We start from the raw sequence: 22291 nt of genomic DNA, 5'->3' as shown, positions 1-22291 counted from the left end.
TCATTTGTTTTGTCTTTCGTTTCCTGTTTTCATGAGACTCGCACAGTCCTGGTGAGGGATGTACACAACGTGTAGTCGTTAGCCCTGGCCCCTTTGGCTTGTTGGTGAAGGAGATTCTAGCAGCTGACACACATCAGGCAGGTGTAGAATGGCCCCGTGGAGGGTGAACTCTCCCTCTCACTGATCCGAGGCAAATGAGCAGCCAAGAAGAGAGGAGACAATGGTCCAGCTAAGGCCACTAATGGGTTACAAAGAGAAGGTGTCAATGAATGGCGTGCAGAGAATCATGGGCATATCATTTGATATCTTGTTTACTTAAAGCAGCAAATATAATTGTCTCTGAAATTTCTGGTGAAAGAGCAGGCAATTCTAAGAGTAAATTTCAGGCTGTGGATATGTTGGCTGTTACTCCAATGCGGTCAAATATTCGAGTCCCCACTATATTTTATGGTTACAGCATTTCTTTAAAACAGTGTTTTAAAGAAAGTACCATACACAGGCTAAATCTATACAGTACATGCTTATCATCTAGGTATAGGAGAAGAGTCCTTTTAAAAAAAATTTTGAGTTTATAGGAGGACAGTAGGACTATAGCTACCTACTCTCCCTTTGTAGGATGACTTTGTCAGATTGTAAGTACACAACCTCAGGTAAAACCATGTGAAGAACCAGCTGCAATTAATTAACTGAGGTTTTGCTTATATAATGCTTCCCTCTTCTACCCATAAATAAATAAATAAGAAAATAAAAGGCAAGAAAAAAAAAATCCTTAAACCAACCATTTTATACTTGGAAGCAACTGTATTTCCTCCACTGAATTAATGAAGCTTTATTTTTCAATGATGTATTCTAACCAAACTGAATTGCTTGGGCATCCTTGGCAAATTTACCTAGTTGCAAGGCTAGTTCACAGATGTGAGTCTTTGTGAGGGTAGTTTAGAGTATGGGGGCGTCAGGGCCAAGCTGGGGGTGGTGGGTGACACCATGCTAGGAATCCAAGTGAATACTTCATTGGGAAACAAGAATTAGGACATAAAATGTGGAATAAAGTAGATAAGATATTGCTGTGGCTTGAATCTCCCCTCTAAAACTCATGTTGAAATTTAATTGCCACTATAATAGTATTAAGAGGAGAGCTCCACCATCATGAATGGATTAATGTCATTATCATGGGAGTGGGTTAATTAATGCAGGAGGGGGCTCCTGATAAATGGATAAGTTTGACCACCTTTTTTTTTTCTGTCTTGAATTCTTGCTTGCCTTCTACCATGGGATAAGGTGGAAAGAAGGCTCTCATCAGATGCAGCCCCTTGATCTTGGACTACCCAACCTTCAGAACCCTGAGCCAAATAATCTCTTTTCTTTGTAAATTACCCAGTATGGGATATACTGTTGTAGTAGCAGAAAATAGACTAAGACAGAAAATTGGTACCGAGAAGTGGAGCTGTTGCTATAACAAATACCTGAAAATGTGGAAGTGGCCTTGGAACTGCGTAATGGGGTAGAGGCTGGGAGAATTTGGAAGAGCCATCTTGAAACAGCCTAGGTTGCTGTGAATGAAGCATTAAGGGTGATTCCAGTCAGAGCTCAGAGGAAGAGAAAAGATGTAGGGAAAGTCTGGGACTTTTTCTTTTTTAAAATTTTTTAGTTGTAACATAGTTGATTGTACATATCTGTTGGGTACGGCATTGAATATCAATACCTGTGTGCAATATTTGATGCTCAAATCAGGATAATTAGTGTATTCAACAATATACAATGTAATTATTTTTCATAGCCCTTTACCAATTTCTCTCTTACCACCCGCCCCCCCCTTCCCACATCTGGTAACCTCAGTTCTCTTTCTCTCCTTTTGAAAGTTCAGTGTATTATTTCGATTATTGTATCTTTCTTTCTTTTTAAAAAAATTTGTTTATTTTTAGCTCTCACTTATGGTTAAGGGGACATGCAGTATTTGTTTTTCTGTGCCTGGCTTATTTCATTTAACATGATTTATATTACTTAGGTGGTCATGATCAGAATTCTGATAAATGGACAGTAAAGGCCATTTTGATGAAATCTCAGGTGGAAATGAGGAACAAGGTATTGGAAACTGGAGTAAAGACCATCTTTGTTACACAGTAGCAAAGGCCTTGGTGGAATTGTGCCTGTGTTCTGGGACTTTATGAAATGCAGAGCTTAGAAGTGATGAACTAGGATGTATGGAAGTAAAATATCTAAGCAGCAAAGTATCCAGACCACTGTAAGGCTACTTTTAACTGTGTACAATGAGATGTGAGAGTAAAGAAATGATGTAAAGACAATTTATAATTAAAAGAGAAGCAGAAAGAAAAGATTTGAAAATTTCACAGCCTGGCCATGTAAAGAGTGAAAAAGCTGTCTTTAGGAGAGCAAACTGAGGGTGTGCCGAGCAACCACTTACTACAGAGATTACTATGGTTAGAAGGAAGCCAAGTGCAATTTATCGAGATAATGGGAAAAAGACCCTAAAGGCATTTCAGAAATCTTCAAGGCTGCCCCTTCCATCAGAGAACTCTAGGAAGACAGAATGGTTTCAGAGGACAGGCATAGGGCTCCCTCCATGGGATCACTGACCAGAGCTGACTCAGTTCTCTGCTCCCTGCTTTTCAGTGCAGTGCTCCTCGACTACCCCAGCCATGGCTCAAACAGGCACAGGTGTAGCTCAGGCTGCCACTCAGGAAGGCACATATAGTAAACCTTGGTGGTGTTCATGAGTCAAGTTTGCATGCTCATAGAATGCAAGTACTGCGGGGCATGGCTATCTAGATTTCAAAAGATGTTGTGGACAGCCTGGTAGTCCAGGCAGAAACTTGCCACAGGGATGGACCCACCACAGAAAATCCCCACTAGGGTAATTCTTAGTGGAGCTGTGGTAAAAGGACCAGCACCAAGACCGCAGAACTTAGAGGTACTCGTGTTGATGCCAGCCTGTGAGAAACGCAGGCACAAGACTCCAACCTGTGAGAGATGCTCCATGGGCTGAGCCCAGCAAAGCCTTTGGGGTGGGGCTGTCTGAGATGTGGGAGTCCCAACCCCTGCCTTCGTGTGCCCAGGTTGCAAGACATGGAGTCAAAGAAGATTATTCTGGAGGCTTAAAACTTAATGTTGTTTTCCCTGTTAGGTTTGGACTTACTTAGTACTAATTACTCTTTTCTTCTTTATGGTTCCTGCCTTTTGGAATGAGCATGTCTATAGTATGCTTATTGCACCATTGTATTTTGGAAGTAGATTACTTGTCTGATTTCTTGGGCTCAGAGCTGGAGAGGAATTTGCCTCAAGATGAATCACACCTTGAGTCTCACCCATATTTGATCCAGAGATGAGACTTGAACTTTGAGTTTGACTTTTGAGTCAGTGCTGGAATGAGTTATGACTTTTGTGCTACTGGGATAAAACAAATGTATTTGTATGTGAGAAGGACATGAGTTTTGGGGGTCCAGGGGCAGGATGCTATGGTTTGAATGTTCCCTCTGAAACTCATGTTGAAATTTAATTGCCATTTAATAGTATCAAGAGGTAGGACTTTTAAGAGGAATTAGGCCATGAAGACTCTACCCTCATGAATGAATTAATGCTGTTAGCATAGGAGTTGGTTAGTTATCACAGGAGTGAGACCCTGATGAAAGGATAAGTTCAGCACCCTTTATCTCTCTGTTTTGCATACTCACTTGCCTTCTACCATGAAATTATGCAGCATAAAGGCCCTTGCCAGATGTGGTTCGTTGATCTTGGATTTCCCAGCCTCCAGAACTGTGAGCCAAATAAACCTTTTTTCTTTATAAGTTACCCAATCTGTGATATTCTATCATAGCAACAGAAAATGAATTTAGACAAACATTGATAACTTGATGGGCCGGTATGTTTCATTGGTATTTCAGAATCCAGCACTAGAGAAGAGAGAAGTGCTGGGGTATAAAGGGAATAAGAGACAGAGAGAAAGCCCTGGGGCTCTGTCTTTAACTAGGTGGTCCATAGGATGGTCATAAGAATATACGAGGTATTTTTGGTGATTTGAAAAATCTAAGAAAATTGTGCATTTATTCACAATAACATTGTACAGACTAATTAAAATGTCAAGTTTCTTTGATTTCGGCTGGGATTATATAAATTTATTGCTATAATATATTTATCCAGAGTTCTAATGATTGGCAGCTGTATTTGTTAGATTAATGAAAAGGCAAATGGATTATTACTTAATATCTACATCTCTGTAGATTTGTCTACAAAAATCATGAGGTCTGTGGGAAAAAATATAAGAAGCCCTTAGTAGAAAAATAGTTGACAGTTACTACCAACTAGTAGTAATTATTTCTCCATTCTCTACCATAGTAGAGAGACCCTTCTGGTATATCTGTTGAATTTTTGCTGTACCATTGGGCCTTGGGAATGCTCAGTGCTTATATAAATATAATATTTATTCTAGTTATAAGACAAATATATCTTAGGCTTTCTGAATAGAGACACATCTGAGCTTAAATAAACACAAGAAAGGTCAGCTTAGTAGTAAGCCTAAGGTAAGTGACATTTGCCATCCTTCCATAAAATTCATTTTACAGGGGAATTTTTTTTATGAGGTTCAGGGGCTTACTTCTTACTGCTGGGAATACAAGATAAATGATTAAATAATTGCCCTTGCCTTGAAGGAGTGCAGGTGCTAGGAAATATGTTCTCAGAAGCACCAGTTGGGCTACTGGCCAGCTTCATCTTCTTAGGAGAGCAAGATGCCACTTGGAGAAGTGTCCCTTCTGTCTTCTTACCCAGGACAGAGTCCAGTATGAGAAAATATGAGTATAAGATTTCAGGGAAATCCCTGAAACTTATTTCAGGTTCCTCAAGCCAAAAGTTTTTAATACATATTAAAGTGTTAAAGATTTTTAAAAATAAAAATGTCTGGATGAGGTCACCCAGGATATTCCTTCTATCCTAAAGTAAAATCAGTTTCATAATTGAAAGTTAAGGATGATTGATGTCCAGTTCTTTCTGAATCTGATTGCAGAGAAGATAAGCAAGGCATTCATTGGCTACCCTAGAGAGCTTAAAAAGAAGAGAAGGGAAGGGATCAAAATCAGGAAAGAGAAGCCCAGAACCTGATGTCCTCACTGTTTGCCCAGAGAGGGTGCTGTGTGTTTTTCACTGTTGGGAGATGGAGGCTCCTGAGAAGGTAGGCTCCACCACAGTTGGTGTGGTGGGCGCAGCTTAGAAAGACAAGTTTCTTCAAAAGCTTCTGCTTCAACCTTTTTGTTTCTCTTAGTGATAAGTCAAACAACAAACAAATAATTTCCCAAACGTGCCTTTTTTCCTGGAACAACTTTCACTTCCAATCAGGAGAGCATCTGGATATATCTTCATGGCCATAGCTGACTCTCAGACTGCCTTGCTCCTCAGAAGCTCAGAGCTCTGGGGAGAGTTCTCTGCATGACACAGCCAAGGATCACCTGATTACCAAATTCTGCAGTTTTTGAGCCTGGCTCCCCTAATGATTTCTAGCTGTTTCTTTTCCTTTAAAAGGGCTAAGTTCTTTCTTTCTTTTATTTTTTAATTCAGAACTACTTGAGTTCTGCAGACTAATCTGTAAAAACAGGTATGAGTTGTTTTCTTCACTAGGGACAGTTCTATCATCCTTAGATAAGGGAAACTTGTCACCTCTGTGATCATTCTGACATCTCACCTGCATTAGGGAGATGAAGGAAATTGTGATTTACTGTATCTGAGAACGTTGTACTGGATGCAATACCATTCAATTACAAGGAAAAAATATAGATTAAGCATTAAGCAAAAACCATCAGTCAAAGGAAGAGGTTTTTTTTTTTTTTTTTGGAAAAAAATAAGATCTAATGGGAACTCTGTGTGCTAGAAGCAGAAAGGGGAAATTATATATATATATATATATATATATATATATGTATGTATATATATATAAAACAAAACAAAACAAACTTTTTCTTCATCCCCAGGTGAAAGATCGAGAAAAGAAACAGATTTCAGATTTTATAAAAGCTCCACTCTTCAATTTTCCACTCACTTACCCCCCTAATTAGACCAGCCTTGGAAAGAAACTTTAATTAAACTTGTTCTGAGAAACATCCGAGTTTCTTTATTCCACTTTCTTTTAGTGAGCCTTTGGGGAGTGCAGTTATTGAGAACTGTATATTTCTTTTGTTGTCTAACTACACCTGAAAGAGATTTATCCATCTATTCAGAGTCCTTTTTTAAATGAAGCTGTTCAGCCTCGCCCCAGGGACCCTGATCTCTGTGTTATGGTGACAATGCTAAGTACCTCTGCTCACATCTAGGACTTGCTCTGCATCCTATTTCTCACTTCCAAAGGTAGTAACTTTCAACCAGCAGTTTAGTATTTTTGGCTTTGATTCTTTTATTTTGTATTTGATTTGATGTTTATTTCATAAGGACAATAAAAGATGTGGGGTTATTACAAAAATCCCAGACCTGAAACAGGAATTTAATTTTAGTTCCTCATCTTTATTCACCTGTAATGTCTTCAGCATAGTTTCAGTGTCTCAAAGTGTTATTATTAGCATGTGAATAATATGAGGGAAAAATTTATAAGGCATTCCCAAATATTCTCTATCTTCCTGCACATAGATAATTAATACCTAATTGCTCAAAATTTAAGCTTCCCAGGGAGTAAAACGTCTTGGTTAAATCATTATTCTGCTATGTCTGGATGGGGAAGAGGAAGAATTCAACAAATTAAATGATAGGAAAGTTGATTTTCCATGTTAAAATAATTTTTTATCATTATCATCTGTTGTAAAAAGTAACCCAGCAAAAGAGAAGATGCAAGAAAGAATTAAAATGATAAATAATGAGCTGGAAAATAATGCTATGGAAATAAAATGGAAATAATGGAGATTGGTTTGTTTTTGGAAAGATGGTGAAGGATAAACTACCCTTGAAGAAGAGTTTTAGTCGCATAAAACTAAACAAGTTTTCTGTCAGCAAAGGACAGCAAAGGGCTTACACTAAGGAGGGAGAGATTACAGCTGGATCTAATGCGGATCTTCAGGACTGTAAAGGCATCAAACACTGAAATGGAATGTTCAAGCAAACTACTTATACTCTTCCCCTGGTGACCCTAAAGGAGAAAAGAGGAGGCAACTATTTGTTCTGAATTGTTTACCTACATAAGTCAGAGACATGCACAGACGATTTCTGAAAGTCTTTTGAAGACTCAAAATTTCTATTCTCTGATAGTTCATTTAATATTATTTTCCTTTGGAGTGTGTTGTTATGCAGTGGAAATTAATGTTTCCTATTTTGGTTAGCAGCATTACCATTGCCAAAGTCCTCCATCTGATCAATCTAAAAGGTAATCTTTCACTTCGCCTTCTCTCTTACCACACCTGCATCCAGTTCTTGACTGATCCACTACAAATGGTTACAGAGTTTAAAATGCTAGGCAAGTGTCACGTACAATGTCAGGCGCTGCTTTATAGAGCTAAATTCTAATCCTCACAACATATATTGTAGAGAGCCATTATTAATCCTCCATTAGATATATGAAGAAATGAGGGTGAAGAGGCTTGCTTAAGCTAATTATGAGGAAAAGCATGACTTTAAACTTCAATCTTTCTAATCCAAACTTTGCCCTCTTTGAACATGTCACGAATTGAGAAACAACTGGAGGCCATTGCCCTTTTAATTCCTAAATTGCATAACTTTGGGAAAGTTACATAGCCTTTTTGACTTCCATGTTCCAGTTACTTTGGGGCTCTTTATAGGGCTAGGTTATATAGAAGTTATATGGAGAAGTAGAATGATAGCTGGGTTTTTCCATTATATGGGATCTAGTTTGATCTAAAGTTGACACACCTTTTCTGCATGCACCTCCCATTCATATTTCCCAAGACAGAAGATCCAATTCCCAAGAGGCCGACTTTCTTTTTGCTCAGCTTGCATATATTTACTTTTGATTCGTGCATTCTACCCTGATTTTCAGTTATGACTGGGGTGACTGGCTAACATCAGTCTCTGCACATGGCATGAGCCAGAGAAAGTCCGTGTAAAGAATATAGCTTGGGAGAGGAGGGAGGAAAAGAGGAATGAATAGGAGGAGAACAGAGGATTTTTAGGGTAGTGAAACTATTCTGTATGATACATGACATTATTCATTTGGCAAAACCCATAGACCTGTATAACGCAGGAGAAAACCCTAATGTGAAATTGAGTTAATAATACAGTACCAATATTGGTTCATAATTGTGACAAATGTACCACACTAATGTAAGATGCTAAAAATAGGAGAAACTGTGTGTGTGTAGGGGTGGGGGGTAATGGGGAACTCTTTTCACTTTCTGCTCAATATCTCTGGAAATCTAAAATGGATATAAAAAAAAAGTCTATTGAAAAAATACAGCTGGACTGGCTTTTCTGAGAAGGGCTGTGTGTTGGTTACTCCTGTCCAGTATATTCCTCATAACACTTACAGCTTGCAGAATACTTGGAGATCATCTAGTCCAGGAATGGCAAATATCTTATAACTTATAATCCATCCTTAATTGATTGACCTTGGTTTCTTGGAAAACAGGGAGAAGGGCTCTAAGACAATGTCCAGGCTCATGTCTGCCATGGTCATAAGGGGAAAGGAGATTAAGTCCAGTAAATCCTTTAATGCTATAAATAAGGTCCAAAAAATTCAATTATATAACATGCAGAGCAACAGCACAGATAATGAAAAACAGTATTTTTCAGTCAGAGAGCTGGTATTAATTCTTCTTTAAAGTCTGGGAGAATTCAGCAGTAGAGCCATCCAGTCCTGGGCTTTTCTTTGTTGGGAGACTGCTGATGACTGCTTCAATCTTGCTGCTTGTTATTGATCTGTTCAGGTTTTCTGTTTCTTCTTGGTTCAAGTCGTGGTAGTTTTTGTGTATCCAAAAATTTATCCATTTCCTCCAAGTTTTCAGATTTGTTGGCATATAGTTTATAATAGTCTCTAATAATTTATTGTATTTCTGTGAAACTGGTTGTAATGTCTCCTTTTTCAATTTGGACTTTTGTTATTCAGTTCTTCTCTCTTCTTTTTTTAGTTAGCCTACCTAATAACTTGTCTATTTTGTTTATCTTCTCAAAAAGCCAATTTTTGTTTCATTAATCTTTTGTATTTTGGGGGGGTCTCTATTTCATTTAGTTCTGCTCTCATCTTAATTATTTATTTCTATCTACTCATCTTGGGATTGGCTTGTTCTTGTTTTTCTAGTTCTTTGAAGTGTAGTATTAGGTTGTTTATCTGAAATCTTTCTATTCTTTTGATGTAAGTATTTATTACTATAAACTTCCCTCAGTACTGCTTTTGTGGTATCCCACAGGTTTTGGTATCATGTGTGTTTATTTTCATTAGAATCAAGAATTTTTTGATTTCCTGTTTAATGGACTCATATGTCATTCAGGAGCATGCTGTTTAATTTCTAAGTATTTGTATAGTTTCCAGAGTTTCATTTGTTATTGGTTTCTAGTTTTAATCCATTGTAGACCGAAAAGATACTTGAAATGATTTCAATTTTTAAAAATTGAAAACTTAACGTGACTTAACGTGGTCTATGCTGGAGAATGTTCCATGTGCTGATGAGAAGAATGTATATTCTGTAGTTGTTGGATGACATGTTCTGTAGATATCTGCAAGGTCCAATTGGTCTAAAGTGTAGTTTAAATCCTGTGTTTCTCTGATGATTTATTGCCTAGATGATCTGTCCAGTGCTGAAAGAGGGGTGTTCAGGTCCCCTACTATTATTGTTTTGGTATCTATCTCTTTCTTTAGGTTTAATAGTGCTTGCTTTATATATCTGGGTGCTCCACTGTTGGTTACATATATATTTATGATTGTTATGTCTTCTTGCTGAATAAAACACTTTATCATTATATAGTGGATTTCTTTGTCTCTTTTTATGGTTTTTAGTTTAAAGCCTATTTTATCTGATATAAGCATAGTTACTCCTGTTTGTTTTTTGTTTCTATTAGCATAGTATACCTTTTTCCTTCCTTTCACTATTAGTTTATTTGTGTCTTTACAGGTGAGGTGAGACTCTTGAAGACAGCATATAGTTGGGTCTAGCTTTTTAATCCAATCAGCCAGTCTGTGTCTTTTGAGTGGGGAGTTTAATACATTCACCTTTATCATTGTGATCAAAAGATATTGTCTTACTACTGGCATTTTATTGATTTTTTTTGGATGTTTAAAATATCTTTTGTGTTTTCTTCTCCTTTTATTATTTGTCTTTGGTGTTCAAAAAAGCAAGCCCGTCTACAATAGTTGCCAAAAAAATAAAATACCTAGGAATCAACTTAACTAAGGAGGTGAAAGTTCTCTACAATGTGAAGTACAAATCACTTCTGAAAGAAATTAAAGAGGAATCAAAAAAATGGAAAGACATTCCATGCTCTTTTGTTGGAAGAATAACATTGTGAAAATGTTCATACTACCCAAAGCAATCTACAGATGCAATGTAATCCCCATCCAAATATCAATGATATTCTTCACAGAGACAGAAAAACAATCCTAACATTCATATTGAACAACAAAAGACCTTGAATGGTCTAAACAATCCTAAGCAAAAAAAGTAAAGCCAGAGACATAACACTACCTAACTTCAAATTATACTACAAAGCTATAGTAACCAAAACAGCATAAAGACATGGTACTGATATAAAAACAGACACTTGGACCAATGGAACAGAAAAGAGAACCCAGAAATCAACCCAACTGATATTTGACAAGGGCAATAGAAGCATACATTGGAGAAAAGACTGCTTCTTGTGTAATCATGGTAGTGATTATTGTTTTTCAGATTCCAGATGCAAGACTCCCTTTAGGATTTCTTGCAGGGCTGGACAACCATATGTAGAAGAATGAAATTAGATCCACACCTCTCATCATATACCAAAATCAACTCAAAATGGGTTAATGACTTAAATATCAGACCTGAAACTATAAAACTACTAAAAGAAAACTCAGGAAGTAGGACTAGGCAAAGACTTTATGAATAAGACACCAAATGCACAGGTGACCAAAGAAAAAATAAACAAATGGGATTATAGCAAACTGAAAAGCTTCTGCACAGCAAAATAAACAGTTATCAGAGTGAAAAAACAACCTACAGATGGAAGAAAATGTTCACAAACTATTCATTTGACAAGAGACTAATATCGAGAATATATAAGGGACTGAGACAACTTAACAGTAAAACAACCAAGTAATCCAATTGAAAAATGGGCAAAGGAGCTGAACAGCCATTTCTCAAAGGAAGATACACAAATGGCCAACAGACACATGAAACAAAAATGCTCAACATTATTAAGCATCAGGAAAATTCAAATCAAAACTGCATCTCATACCTGTTACACTGGCTATTATCAAAAAGAAAGTAACAAATACTGGCATAGGTGTGGAGGAAGGGGAACCCTCCTATACTGTTGGTGGGAGTGTAAATTAGTGCAGCATTATGGAAAATAGTGTGGAGTTTTCTCAAACTACTACAGAGAGAACTGCCATATAATCCAGCAATCCTACTGCTGGTTATATACACAAGGGAATGGAAATCATCATATTGAAGGGATACCTGCACTCCCATGTTTATCACAGCTCTATTTACAATAGACAAGAGTTTGTACCATCCTAAATGTCCATCAGTGGGTGGCTGGATAAGGAAAATGTGGTATATGTACACAATGGAATAGTACCCTGCCATAAAAAGGAATGAAATTCTGCCATTTGCAGCAACATGGATGAAATTATAGGAAATTTTGTTAAGTGAAACTAGCCAGGTACAAGAAGTGAAATAAGTGGGAGCTGAAAAACAAAAACCCAAAACATCAACAACAACAACAACAACAACAACAACAAAACAACAAAACAAACAAAGAAAGAAGATACAACAATCACAATAATTCTATGATCTTTCAAAAAGAGAAAATGGAACTGAGGCTTCCAGTGGTGGGAAAGAGAGAGGGGTAGGGGGATTAGGGAGAGATTAGTAAAGGGCCACAAAAAGTGTTTGCATTGTGTCATGACAGAATAATGAAAAAACAAAACAACTAATATTTTTTCAGTCAGCTTACTAGTTTCTGTATGAAAAAGAGAAAAAAAGTTTTTAAAATCTATAAGCTGTATAGAAATAGATTGATTATTACAAACAAATGTATAGTGAGCATTCGTCAATAGCCAATCATTTTGTATTCCAGTTAGCATCATCATGGGGCACATTATCATAGAGTTTTACTGCAACTTAGTGCTCTTCAACGAAAACCAATCCACATGGCAGTAAAGACAAATGCACACCTTTGGGGGCTTGGAATTGTAGACCACGATGTCCCTCTGTCAGTATACAGTTTCCAAGAGGATTGGTGTTCTATCTTAAAATTTATTAGAATTTAATATAACTTGTTGGTATTACGTGAGATTGGTGCTCTAGAAGTAATAATAATAATATAATCCAACATTTATTTATCCTGTGGCTATATGTATACACTGTCATATGGCTGTTGGACGGTTCACCAGAGAAATGGAACCAATAGGTTATTTATTTATTTATTTATTCATTCATTCATTCATTCATTCATTCATTTATTTATTATGGGAGTTGGGAATTGGTTCACATGATATGTATATCAAGAAGTCTCACCATCTGCTATCTCCAAGCTGGAGAACCAGGAAACCCAGTGGTATAATTCAGGCTGAGTCCAAAGGCCTGAGAACCAGGGGAGTCGGTGGTGTAATTCTCAGGTTGAGTCTGAAGGCTTGGGAACCAGGAGCTCTGATGTCTGAAGGCAGGAGCAGCTGCACATTCCAGCTCACAAAGAGAGAGAGAGAAAATTCGCCCTTCCTCTACTGTTACTCTACCTGGGCCCTCAATGGACCAGATGATGCCTGCCCACATTGGTAAGGGCAGGTCTTCTTAACACAGTCTACTGATTCAAATGCTAATCTCTTCTAGAAACTCCCTCACAGACACACCCAGAAATAGTATTTTTCCAGCTATCTGGGCATTCCTTAGCCCAGGAAGGTGGACACATAAAATTAACCATCACAGCTGGATACTGTTAATGTGTACCCTGGCTTGAGAGTAATATTCATAGAAACAAAGGATTGCATAACTCAATTAGTAAATTTTTAAGATTTAAGCTAATGAAGGTCTAAAATAGATTGGCTATTACATATTTATCCTGGTTCTCTCTGTCTTTTTTTTTTAGGTTCAGAGCCCTTCTCCTCACTGTTTTCCAAGAAACCAAATCTGATCAATTATGGATGGATTATAAATAATAATTATTATGTATTTATGTTAAATCTTTCGATTTCTTTGTTTCTTCTTTTGTAGTCACTCTAATTCTCTTCATCCTAGAAAATTGTCACCTGACCATTTACGACTTTATTGCCATTTCCTTAAAAACTGCCTTTGTTCTAAGGCAAAATTCTATTTTCTGGTAAAATATTATGTGGAATCCTAATGTAGAAAACAGACAAATGTGGGATGGAGTTGAGCAAGAAAGAAGGAAGCCCATGCCCTCAGCATGTCCACTCCCTCATTTGTGACAGTCCCTTCCCTACCTCCTTAAATATCTGGTATTCTAATAATCACAGTTTACAAACAGTTTTCTTAAGCAATCTAGTTAGTCATTTAAAGCATATGATTTATTTAATTTATTTTTTTGTATACAAGGAGGCAGAAATCAACCCTTCCAACCTCTCAGAAATTTAGGAAAACAGATTATCTTTAGGTATTTGCAATTCTTTAAAAATCACTGTAACTGAATGTTTTTGCTTGGATAATGAATAGAGATGCTAATTAATGGTCGTATTTATTTTGTTAGGTGTACTCGGTTTAAAAATAGTGTTGTATTATATTTCTAAAAGTGGGTGGAGAAGTAGCTCGATACCCAGTAGCCATGGCAGGTGGAGATTTGGCAATTTGAATGCTAGGTCTCTTATTGAGACATTGCCATCCTCCTGGAAACAGCTCATCTTAATTTTGGTCAAAATTGCTAAGAAAATATAATAAGTTCTTTGGGAACTGATCTCAGCACCCAGCTCTACTAGTATGATGCTCTTAGAAATATCACAACACGAAAGTTGCATTAGTGTTTCTGAGATACTTGCTTTTAATTTTTCTTTTAATAACATCTCTGCTTTTTCAGTTTCTGCTATTTTGCTTCTCAATTATTATTTTGATTATTTGCTTATCAGGTTAATCACCTTACAAATACTTGTGCTAAGAATATGTTAATTGATTCAGGGCTTCTCTCAAAATATTTTGAAGTATCTGTTTATCATTTGTTTTTCTTAGAACTTCGGCCTACTTAACAAAGCTGCTTCTGAGGTGGGAAAGTGTATATATGCAATATATCCATATGTTTAGATTGAGCTACTGTCAAAATATATGAAAGGCTTTTTAAAAAATACAGAAATTGAGTTCTTTTAGAATGAAGCGTCCTTGTATTGAGTAGTTCCTTTAATGTCTACTATAGAAAAAAAGTTTCACCTGATGAAGTTGCTTTAAATATTTTTCTTTATTGAAAATTCATATTTCATTTGTAATCTTTAGGGCTACTGTTACAAACTATATACCTTTTCCTTGGTGGTTTGTTTACACATTTGATATTAAGATTAGATATTTTTGATTTTTGGTTTAATTTCTACTATCGTAGTATAAATTTTTAGTGTGTTCAGGCCAGAAATTGAACAGACCTCTGTGTCTTCTTTGTCAAAACACATTTAATTACTTGGTCCTTTTTATAAAGCCATAAACCTTATTAGATAGGAAGTTCCAGGCACAAGTGGTTTCCAATAAACTCCCTTTATTTTGTATTTACAATTACATTAAGTAATAATCAGATACCATCTCCAGTGGTTCCTCAGCCCTCTGCTGTTGAGATTCCTTTTTTTTTCTTTCAGAGTTTGAGAGTGACAGATCCTCCTGTCTTGGCTTAAATTGGTCAAAGAAGTTTCTCTTAAGAAAAAATAAAATAGTTTCTTTTGGTCCAGATCTTTGTTTTTGTCCTGACCACTGCTTTCCTATGTCTCAGGCCACTGTTTGCCCTTTTTAAAATATAGAATTGATTGTCTATTGTTTCACTACAATTTTTCTTTTTTTTTCTTCTCTAGTACACTGAAAGGCAAGGCATATCTTCTAATAGAAACATAACAAAGTATTAAGTACAAAAAATCAATCAGGACAAGAGCAATATTTAAGAATATTACATAACTTTGATGATTTTATTCCCTTGTTGTAACATGTGATCATTATGTTATCTTCTGCAAAGAAACGGCCAAGGCCTTGTGGCTCTGTGAAAGAGGGTGGTGTTTGACAATTTATAAGGCCCATTACTTCTCAGATGCAGAAAGCTTTGTCACACGGCTAATAATCAAGAGTCTGGGCCTGCAGGACTTTTCAGGATCTTCTTAGTGTAGTTGAATTGGCCGATATTAAATTGGTGTTAAAGCAGAGGATTGAAGAGAATAGATACCAAATGAGAACCGCAGGGTATTTTCGCACCAAAGCAAGGATAAAAAAATTAAGTACATTCCTCCTTAAAACCACTTACAAGAAAACAGAAAGTAGCTTTAGAGTGGTACCCAGGAGCTCACAACCAGGTACTGTATGTTGCCCTGTTTAGAAATCACAATAGGATTTAAATGCAGGTATACTTATTGTTATTATTTTAAAAGAGCTGCTCTTAGAAGTCCTCATATGGATACGAGGGTACTTCAAAAAATTCACAGAAAAATAGAATTAAAAGATAATATGAATCTTTCCATGAACTTTTTGAAGTACCTTTGTGTGTGTGTGTTGTGTGTGTGTGTGTGTGTATCTTATTGCTATTGCTTATCACTGACTATGGAGTTGGCTGGGGAAAAAAGTATGTCACCTAAATAAACAATTTAAACATATGCAATTGATCATTCTAACAAGAGAAAGAAAAAAATCATGCTATTTATTGCTTGCTTATAAAGATACTGCAGGTTATACGTGGTCTATACCATCTGAGATTATGTGCAGGAAGAAGGTAAACTTTTTTAATTAATAAACTCTTAAAAAAATGTAATGGAAAGGAGATTTTGCAGCATATATTATGTTAGTAGTTGGTTGCTTTTTAAATAGGGATAAAAAACAAAGAAATTATATACTCCTGAAAATTATATACTCCTGATCCTTGTTCTTGTGGTAAAATATGGCATAATATATAGAAATTATGTTATAGAAAAACTATCTAGGATAAGGGCTCCTCATTGGGGCTTATGAAAGAGTTTGAGAAAGACTTCACTCTAAAAATATACCTTTGTGAAAAAATTATTTTATGTATAGATATGTTCATTTTCTTAAAACTGCAAATAATCGTATAGTGCTCTGGGATATTACTACATGATCAGTGTTATTTTCATCTTGTGGTGATATATAGAAGACTTTATTCATATTAGGAGCTAAAGAAAATGGGTTCTTCTATTTTGATTATGAATATTTTTTACATCAAGTCAAGTAGCTACATAATTACAGGCATATAAGAGGCCTTCAAAAAGTTCATGGAAAGACTTGTATTTTTAAAATTCCATTTTTTCACAAACTTTTTGGAGCACCCACATATATATATATATTCACACACACACACACATGCACATATATATCTCAACATAGCTTATATAATCTTTAGTTTTTCTCTCATCACAACATGACAGGACACAAAAACCAAAGTGTTTCTTATGTAATGTTCCTGCCAATGGGAGTATGAAGCTAATAAACTTGAAGGAGCATGCTGTGTGGGTGCATTCTGAAATCATTGTTGGATTATATGAGTAATCTTAAATTAAATTTTGTGAGGGGCTCACCATTTAGCTCAGTTGGTTAGAGTGTAGCCTTGTAACACCAAGGTTAAGGGTCTGGATCCCCTGCTGGCCAGCTGCCCCCCCAAAAATGTTTTTGTGAGGATAAGACTCAATTTGTAAACAATAAAACTTTACTAGTTGTTAGTTTTGCCCCATCTGGAAGTTTTATGTTATCAAGTGCTATGGTTTGAATGTCCTCTCAAAAACTCATGTTGAAATTTAATTGTCATTGTGACAGTACTAGGAGGTGGGGCCATTAAGAGGTAATTAGGCCATGAGGGCCCTGCTCCCATGAATAGATTAATATCCTTATCACAGGAATGTGTTCATTATCACAAGAGTGGGCTGTTCAGAAAGTGAGTTTAACCCTCTCTTGCTCACTTGCTGTCTCATGCAGCAAGAAGGCCCTCCCCAGATGCCAGTCCCTTGATCTTGGACTTCCCAGCCTCTGGAACTATAAGAAATGTCTCTGTTCTTTACAGATTACTCAGTCTCAGGTATTGTGTTATAGCAGCATAAAATGAACTAAGACATCCAGCAAGAAAAGTCAGGCATATTAGCGATATCTTAGTGACATCATGTACCCTGAAAATGATTTATTCATGTTTTAGCTTGGAATAGAGGAAGAAATGGAAGTAGGAGTTTTGTTGGATGTTGACTTTTAATGGATAACCATCTGTCCTCTACTTTCACTATTTATTGGTTGCCTGTGCACTTAGAAAAAAAACACACTTAGGCTTTTCAAGATGGCGGCGGCTACGGCGGCTGGCGCGGAGTAGCTGAGGTGGAAAAGGTGGCCACTGGGCCTCAGGCAGCCGGGAAACTTGTGGACCTTCCTCTCGCCATCTCTTAAGGGAGGACCGCTGCTGCTGACCGGTCGTGGGGGGTGACCGCCACTTTGCCCCCCGGCAGGAGAGGCTGCCTCATTTACAGGAAACAGCTTTGAAGTGTGGAGCAGGAAAAGAACTGTTTCTTAGCTGCAAAAGCGAGCCTCGAAACAGGGAACACGGCGCCAGGGCTGCTGTGGATGCAGCCAGGATCCTGGAGGCCAGGGCCGCGCTGAAGGCGGCCAGCTGCCCTATTCAGGATTCGAGGTTTCAGGCCGGCATTAAAGAAGATTCCTGGGAGCGCCCGAGCCGCACCGCGACTGAACAGCCCGAGGCGGCAGCGCCGAGAACTGGGAAAGGCGGCAAACCAGAGACAGAGAGCGAGCACCCGACCTGGCACAGCACTGTGAGTGATCCCTGGCACAGCTCTGTTCTGGGGGTGGATGCCCACGCGGCTCCCGCCTGCACCACCAGGCCACTCACTGCCCCGGTGCTGCCTCCATTTTCCCAGGTGCGGGCAGCTCCGCCCTGCTCGGCCATCACTGAGCCCTCCCACTTGCTTGGCCTGGCGCCGGGCTTTCCGGAGCCTGCGGACCGACCTCCGCTCCAACTCCCTCCGCAGTTCTCTGGCGGGGCTGGTGGCGGGGGGTGTCCTGGGCCAGTGGCGGAAGGGCAAGGAAGTACGGGCGGGCCACTGTCACTCCACCATACCCTGGACTCCGGCCCCAGGTAAACTCCCTGTTACTGGGAGGCAGATACCATCTCTGCGGCCACCAGTTTGGAAAAAAGCCTAACGAATTTCTGGTTGGGAATAGTGTGGTAGGAGAGTTCCCAGGTCCGCTTGAACCGGCCGAAGACCAGGCTGCAGGTGGGCGCTAGACTCGGTTTATACTGGGGGGATACAAAGGTGAACAAGACCCGAGAAAGATCTACATAGTGCTACAAAGGCACCCAGAGAGACCGGTCGTCTGTGCCCAGCAGAAACCTGGTAGACTTCCTGGGCGAGGCAGTGCCGAGCAGGGTCTTGAAGGCCCAGCTGATAGACGAGGGGTGCAGAAGACACGCCCCAGCCCAGCACAGTGCGCACAGAGTGGGGAGACGTGCGGCCAGGGAGGCGGAGACTCGACAGAAACCACACACCCAGTGGGGTCGCCACTGCACGATCTAACAGCCTGGGCCAGAGCACACGGAACAGGGAGAAGTCCTGCACGGGAAGTGAAAGCTCAACAGAGATCAAACACCCTGTGGTACGTGATCCACCAGCCCAGCAGAGTCCAAGCTGACAAGAAAGGTGGCTCCCCGGAGAAGCCCAAGACCCGAGGCAACCACACACACAAGGCACTAGAGGCCAACTGAGCAGTCACGGAGGGAGCCATACGTAATTGGCAACCACAGCAACATCCTAGTTAGTCATTAGTCTCAAACCGGTGAACTGTGAAACCCCCGGCCACAATGAATAAACACCAAAGAAAAGATACCAGAAATACAAAAAATCAAGAAAGTACACCACCAAAAGTTAATAAATCTCAAACTCAAGATCCTATAGAACAAGAAGCCCTTGAAATGACTGACAAGGAATTTCGAGTCATAATTCTAAGAAAACTGAATGAGATACAAGAAAACTCAGCTAGACATCATGATGAAATGAGGAAAAGTATACAGGATCTGAAAGAGGAAATGTACAAGGAAATCAATGTCCTGAAAAAAAATGTAGCAGAACTTGCTGAACTGAAGAAGTTATTCAGCGAAATAAAAAACACAACCGAGAGTTTAACCAGCAGGCTTGTCGAAGTTGAAGAGAGAACCTCTGAACTTGAAGATGGGCTGTTTGAAATAACACAAGCAGACAAAAAGAAAGAAAAAAGAATCAAAGACATTGAAGAAAATCTGAGAGAGATATCAGACAACCTTAAGTGATCAAATATCCGAGTCATGGGTATTCCAGAAGGGGAGGAAAATGGAGATTCCATTGAAAACATATTCAACAAAATAGTGGCAGAAAATTTCCCAGGTATAGGAAAAATCACAGATCTTCAGATCCACGAAGCTCAACGATCTCCAAATGTATTCAACCCAAAAAGACCTTCTCCAAGACATGTCATAGTCAAATTGGCAAAACTCAGAGATAAAGAGAGAATCTTAAAAGCTGCAAGAGAGAAGCGTCAAATCACCTATAAGGGAGCCCCAATCAGGTTAACATCAGACTTTACATCACAAACCCTAAAAGCTAGAAAGGAATGGGATGATATTTTTAAAATACTAAAAGACAAAGATTGCCAGCCAAGAATACTCTACCCTGCAAGGCTATCCTTCCGAAATGAGGGGCAAATAGTATATTTCTCAGACAAACAAAAACTGCGGGAGTTCACTACCACACGACCACCCTTACAAGAAATCCTCAAGGGAGTACTGGGTTTGGTTCCTGAAAAATAACTACCACTGCCATAAAAACCCAAGAAAAATCTAAACCCGCTAGTATAATAAAAATGGCATTCATGAAGAGAAAACAAGCTAACAAAAACACTATCTACAACCTAAGGAACCAACAAACACAGAAACCAAACAGTAAATCAGAAAGCAAGGAACAAAAGACACCTAAGACAACCAAACAACCAATAAAATGCTAGGAATAAATCAATACCTTTCAATAACAACTCTTAATGTAAAAGGCTTAAATTCCCCAATTAAAAGACACAGACTGACTGACTGGATCAAAAAGCAGGACCCAACTATATGCTGCCTACAAGAGACCCACCTCACCCATAAAGATTCACACAGACTAAGAGTGAAAGGATGGAAAAAGATTTACCATGCAAACAGAAAAGAAAAACGAGCTGGAGTAGCTATTCTTATATCTGACAAAATAGACTTTAAACTAAAAACCATAAAAAGAGACAATGAGGGACACTACTTAATGATAAAAGGACTGATCCATCAAGAAGACATAACAATCATAAATATGTATGCACCCAATGTTGGATCAGCCAGATTTATAAAACAAACTCTATTAGACCTAAAGAAGGAAATAGACACTAATACCATAATAGCAGGGGACCTGAACACCCCACTGTCAGTATTGGACAGATCATCTAGGCAAAGAATCAGTAGAGAAACACAAGATCTAAACAAGACTCTAGACCAATTGGAATTGGCAGATACCTACAGAACATTCCACCCAACAACCTCAGAATATTCATTTTTCTCATCAGCACATGGATCATTCTCCAGGATAGATCACATATTAGGTCACAAATCAAGTCTCAATAAATTGAAAAAAATTGGAATTATCCCATGTATCTTCTCAGACCACAATGGATTAAAACTAGAAATTAATAACAAACGAAACTCTGGAAACTATACAAACACATGGAAATTAAACAGCATTCTACTTAATGACATATGGGTCCAAGAAGAAATCAAGCAGGAAATCAAAAAATTTATTGAAACTAATGAAAACAATGATACATCATACCAAAACCTGTGGGATACTGCAAAAGCAGTATTGAGGGGAAAATTTATTGCATTAAATGCTCACTTCAGAAGAATAGAAAGATGGCAAGTGAAGAACCTAACACTTCACCTTAAAGAACTAGAAAAACAAGAACAATCCAATCCTAAAGTTAGCAGACGGAAAGAAATCATTAAGATCAGAGCAGAACTGAATGAAATTGAAAACCAAAAAACAATTCAAAAGATCAACGAATCAAAAAGTTGGTTTTTTGAAAAGATAAATAAAATTGACAAACCATTAGCATGGCTAACAAAAAAAAGAAGAGAGAAGACTCAAATAACAAAAAATTAGAAATGAAAAAGGCGATATTACAACTGATTCATCTGAAATACAAGGAATCATTCGAGACTACTATAAACAACTATACGCCAACAAATTTGAAAATCTGGAGGAAATGGATAAATTTCTGGACACACACAAGCTCCCAAAACTGAACCCTGAAGACGTAGAAAATTTGAACAGACCAATAACAATAAAGGAGATTGAAGCTGTTATCAGAAGGCTCCCAACAAAGAAAAGCCCAGGACCAGATGGAGTCACAGCAGAATTTTACCAAACATTCAAACAGGAATTGACACCGATTCTTTACAAACTATTCCAAAAGATTGAAATGGACGCAAATCTCCCAAACTCATTCTATGAAGCAAACATCATCCTGATACCAAAACCAGGTAAAGATATAACCAAAAAAGAAAACTACAGGCCGATATCCTTGATGAATATAGATGCAAAAATCCTCACTAAATTACTAGCAAACAGAATACAGCAACACATACGTAAAATTATTCATCACGATCAAGTGGGATTCATCCCAGGGATGCAAGGATGGTTCAACATATGCAAATCAATAAATGTTATACACCATATTAATAAACTCAAACACAAGGACCATATGATCATCTCTATAGATGCTGAAAAAGCATTTGATAAAGTTCAGCACTCATTCATGACAAAGACCCTCTATAAGTTAGGTATAGAGGGAAAGTATCTCAACATAATTAAAGCCATATATGCCAAACCCACAGCCAATATCATCCTGAATGGGGAAAAGCTGAAAGCTTTTCCTTTAAGAACAGGAACTAGACAAGGATTCCCACTCTCACC

This window comes from Cynocephalus volans, chromosome 6, assembly GCF_027409185.1.
Source record: "Cynocephalus volans isolate mCynVol1 chromosome 6, mCynVol1.pri, whole genome shotgun sequence".
NCBI classification, from domain to species: domain Eukaryota; kingdom Metazoa; phylum Chordata; class Mammalia; order Dermoptera; family Cynocephalidae; genus Cynocephalus; species Cynocephalus volans.
Note: the sequence above shows the minus strand (reverse complement) of the source record.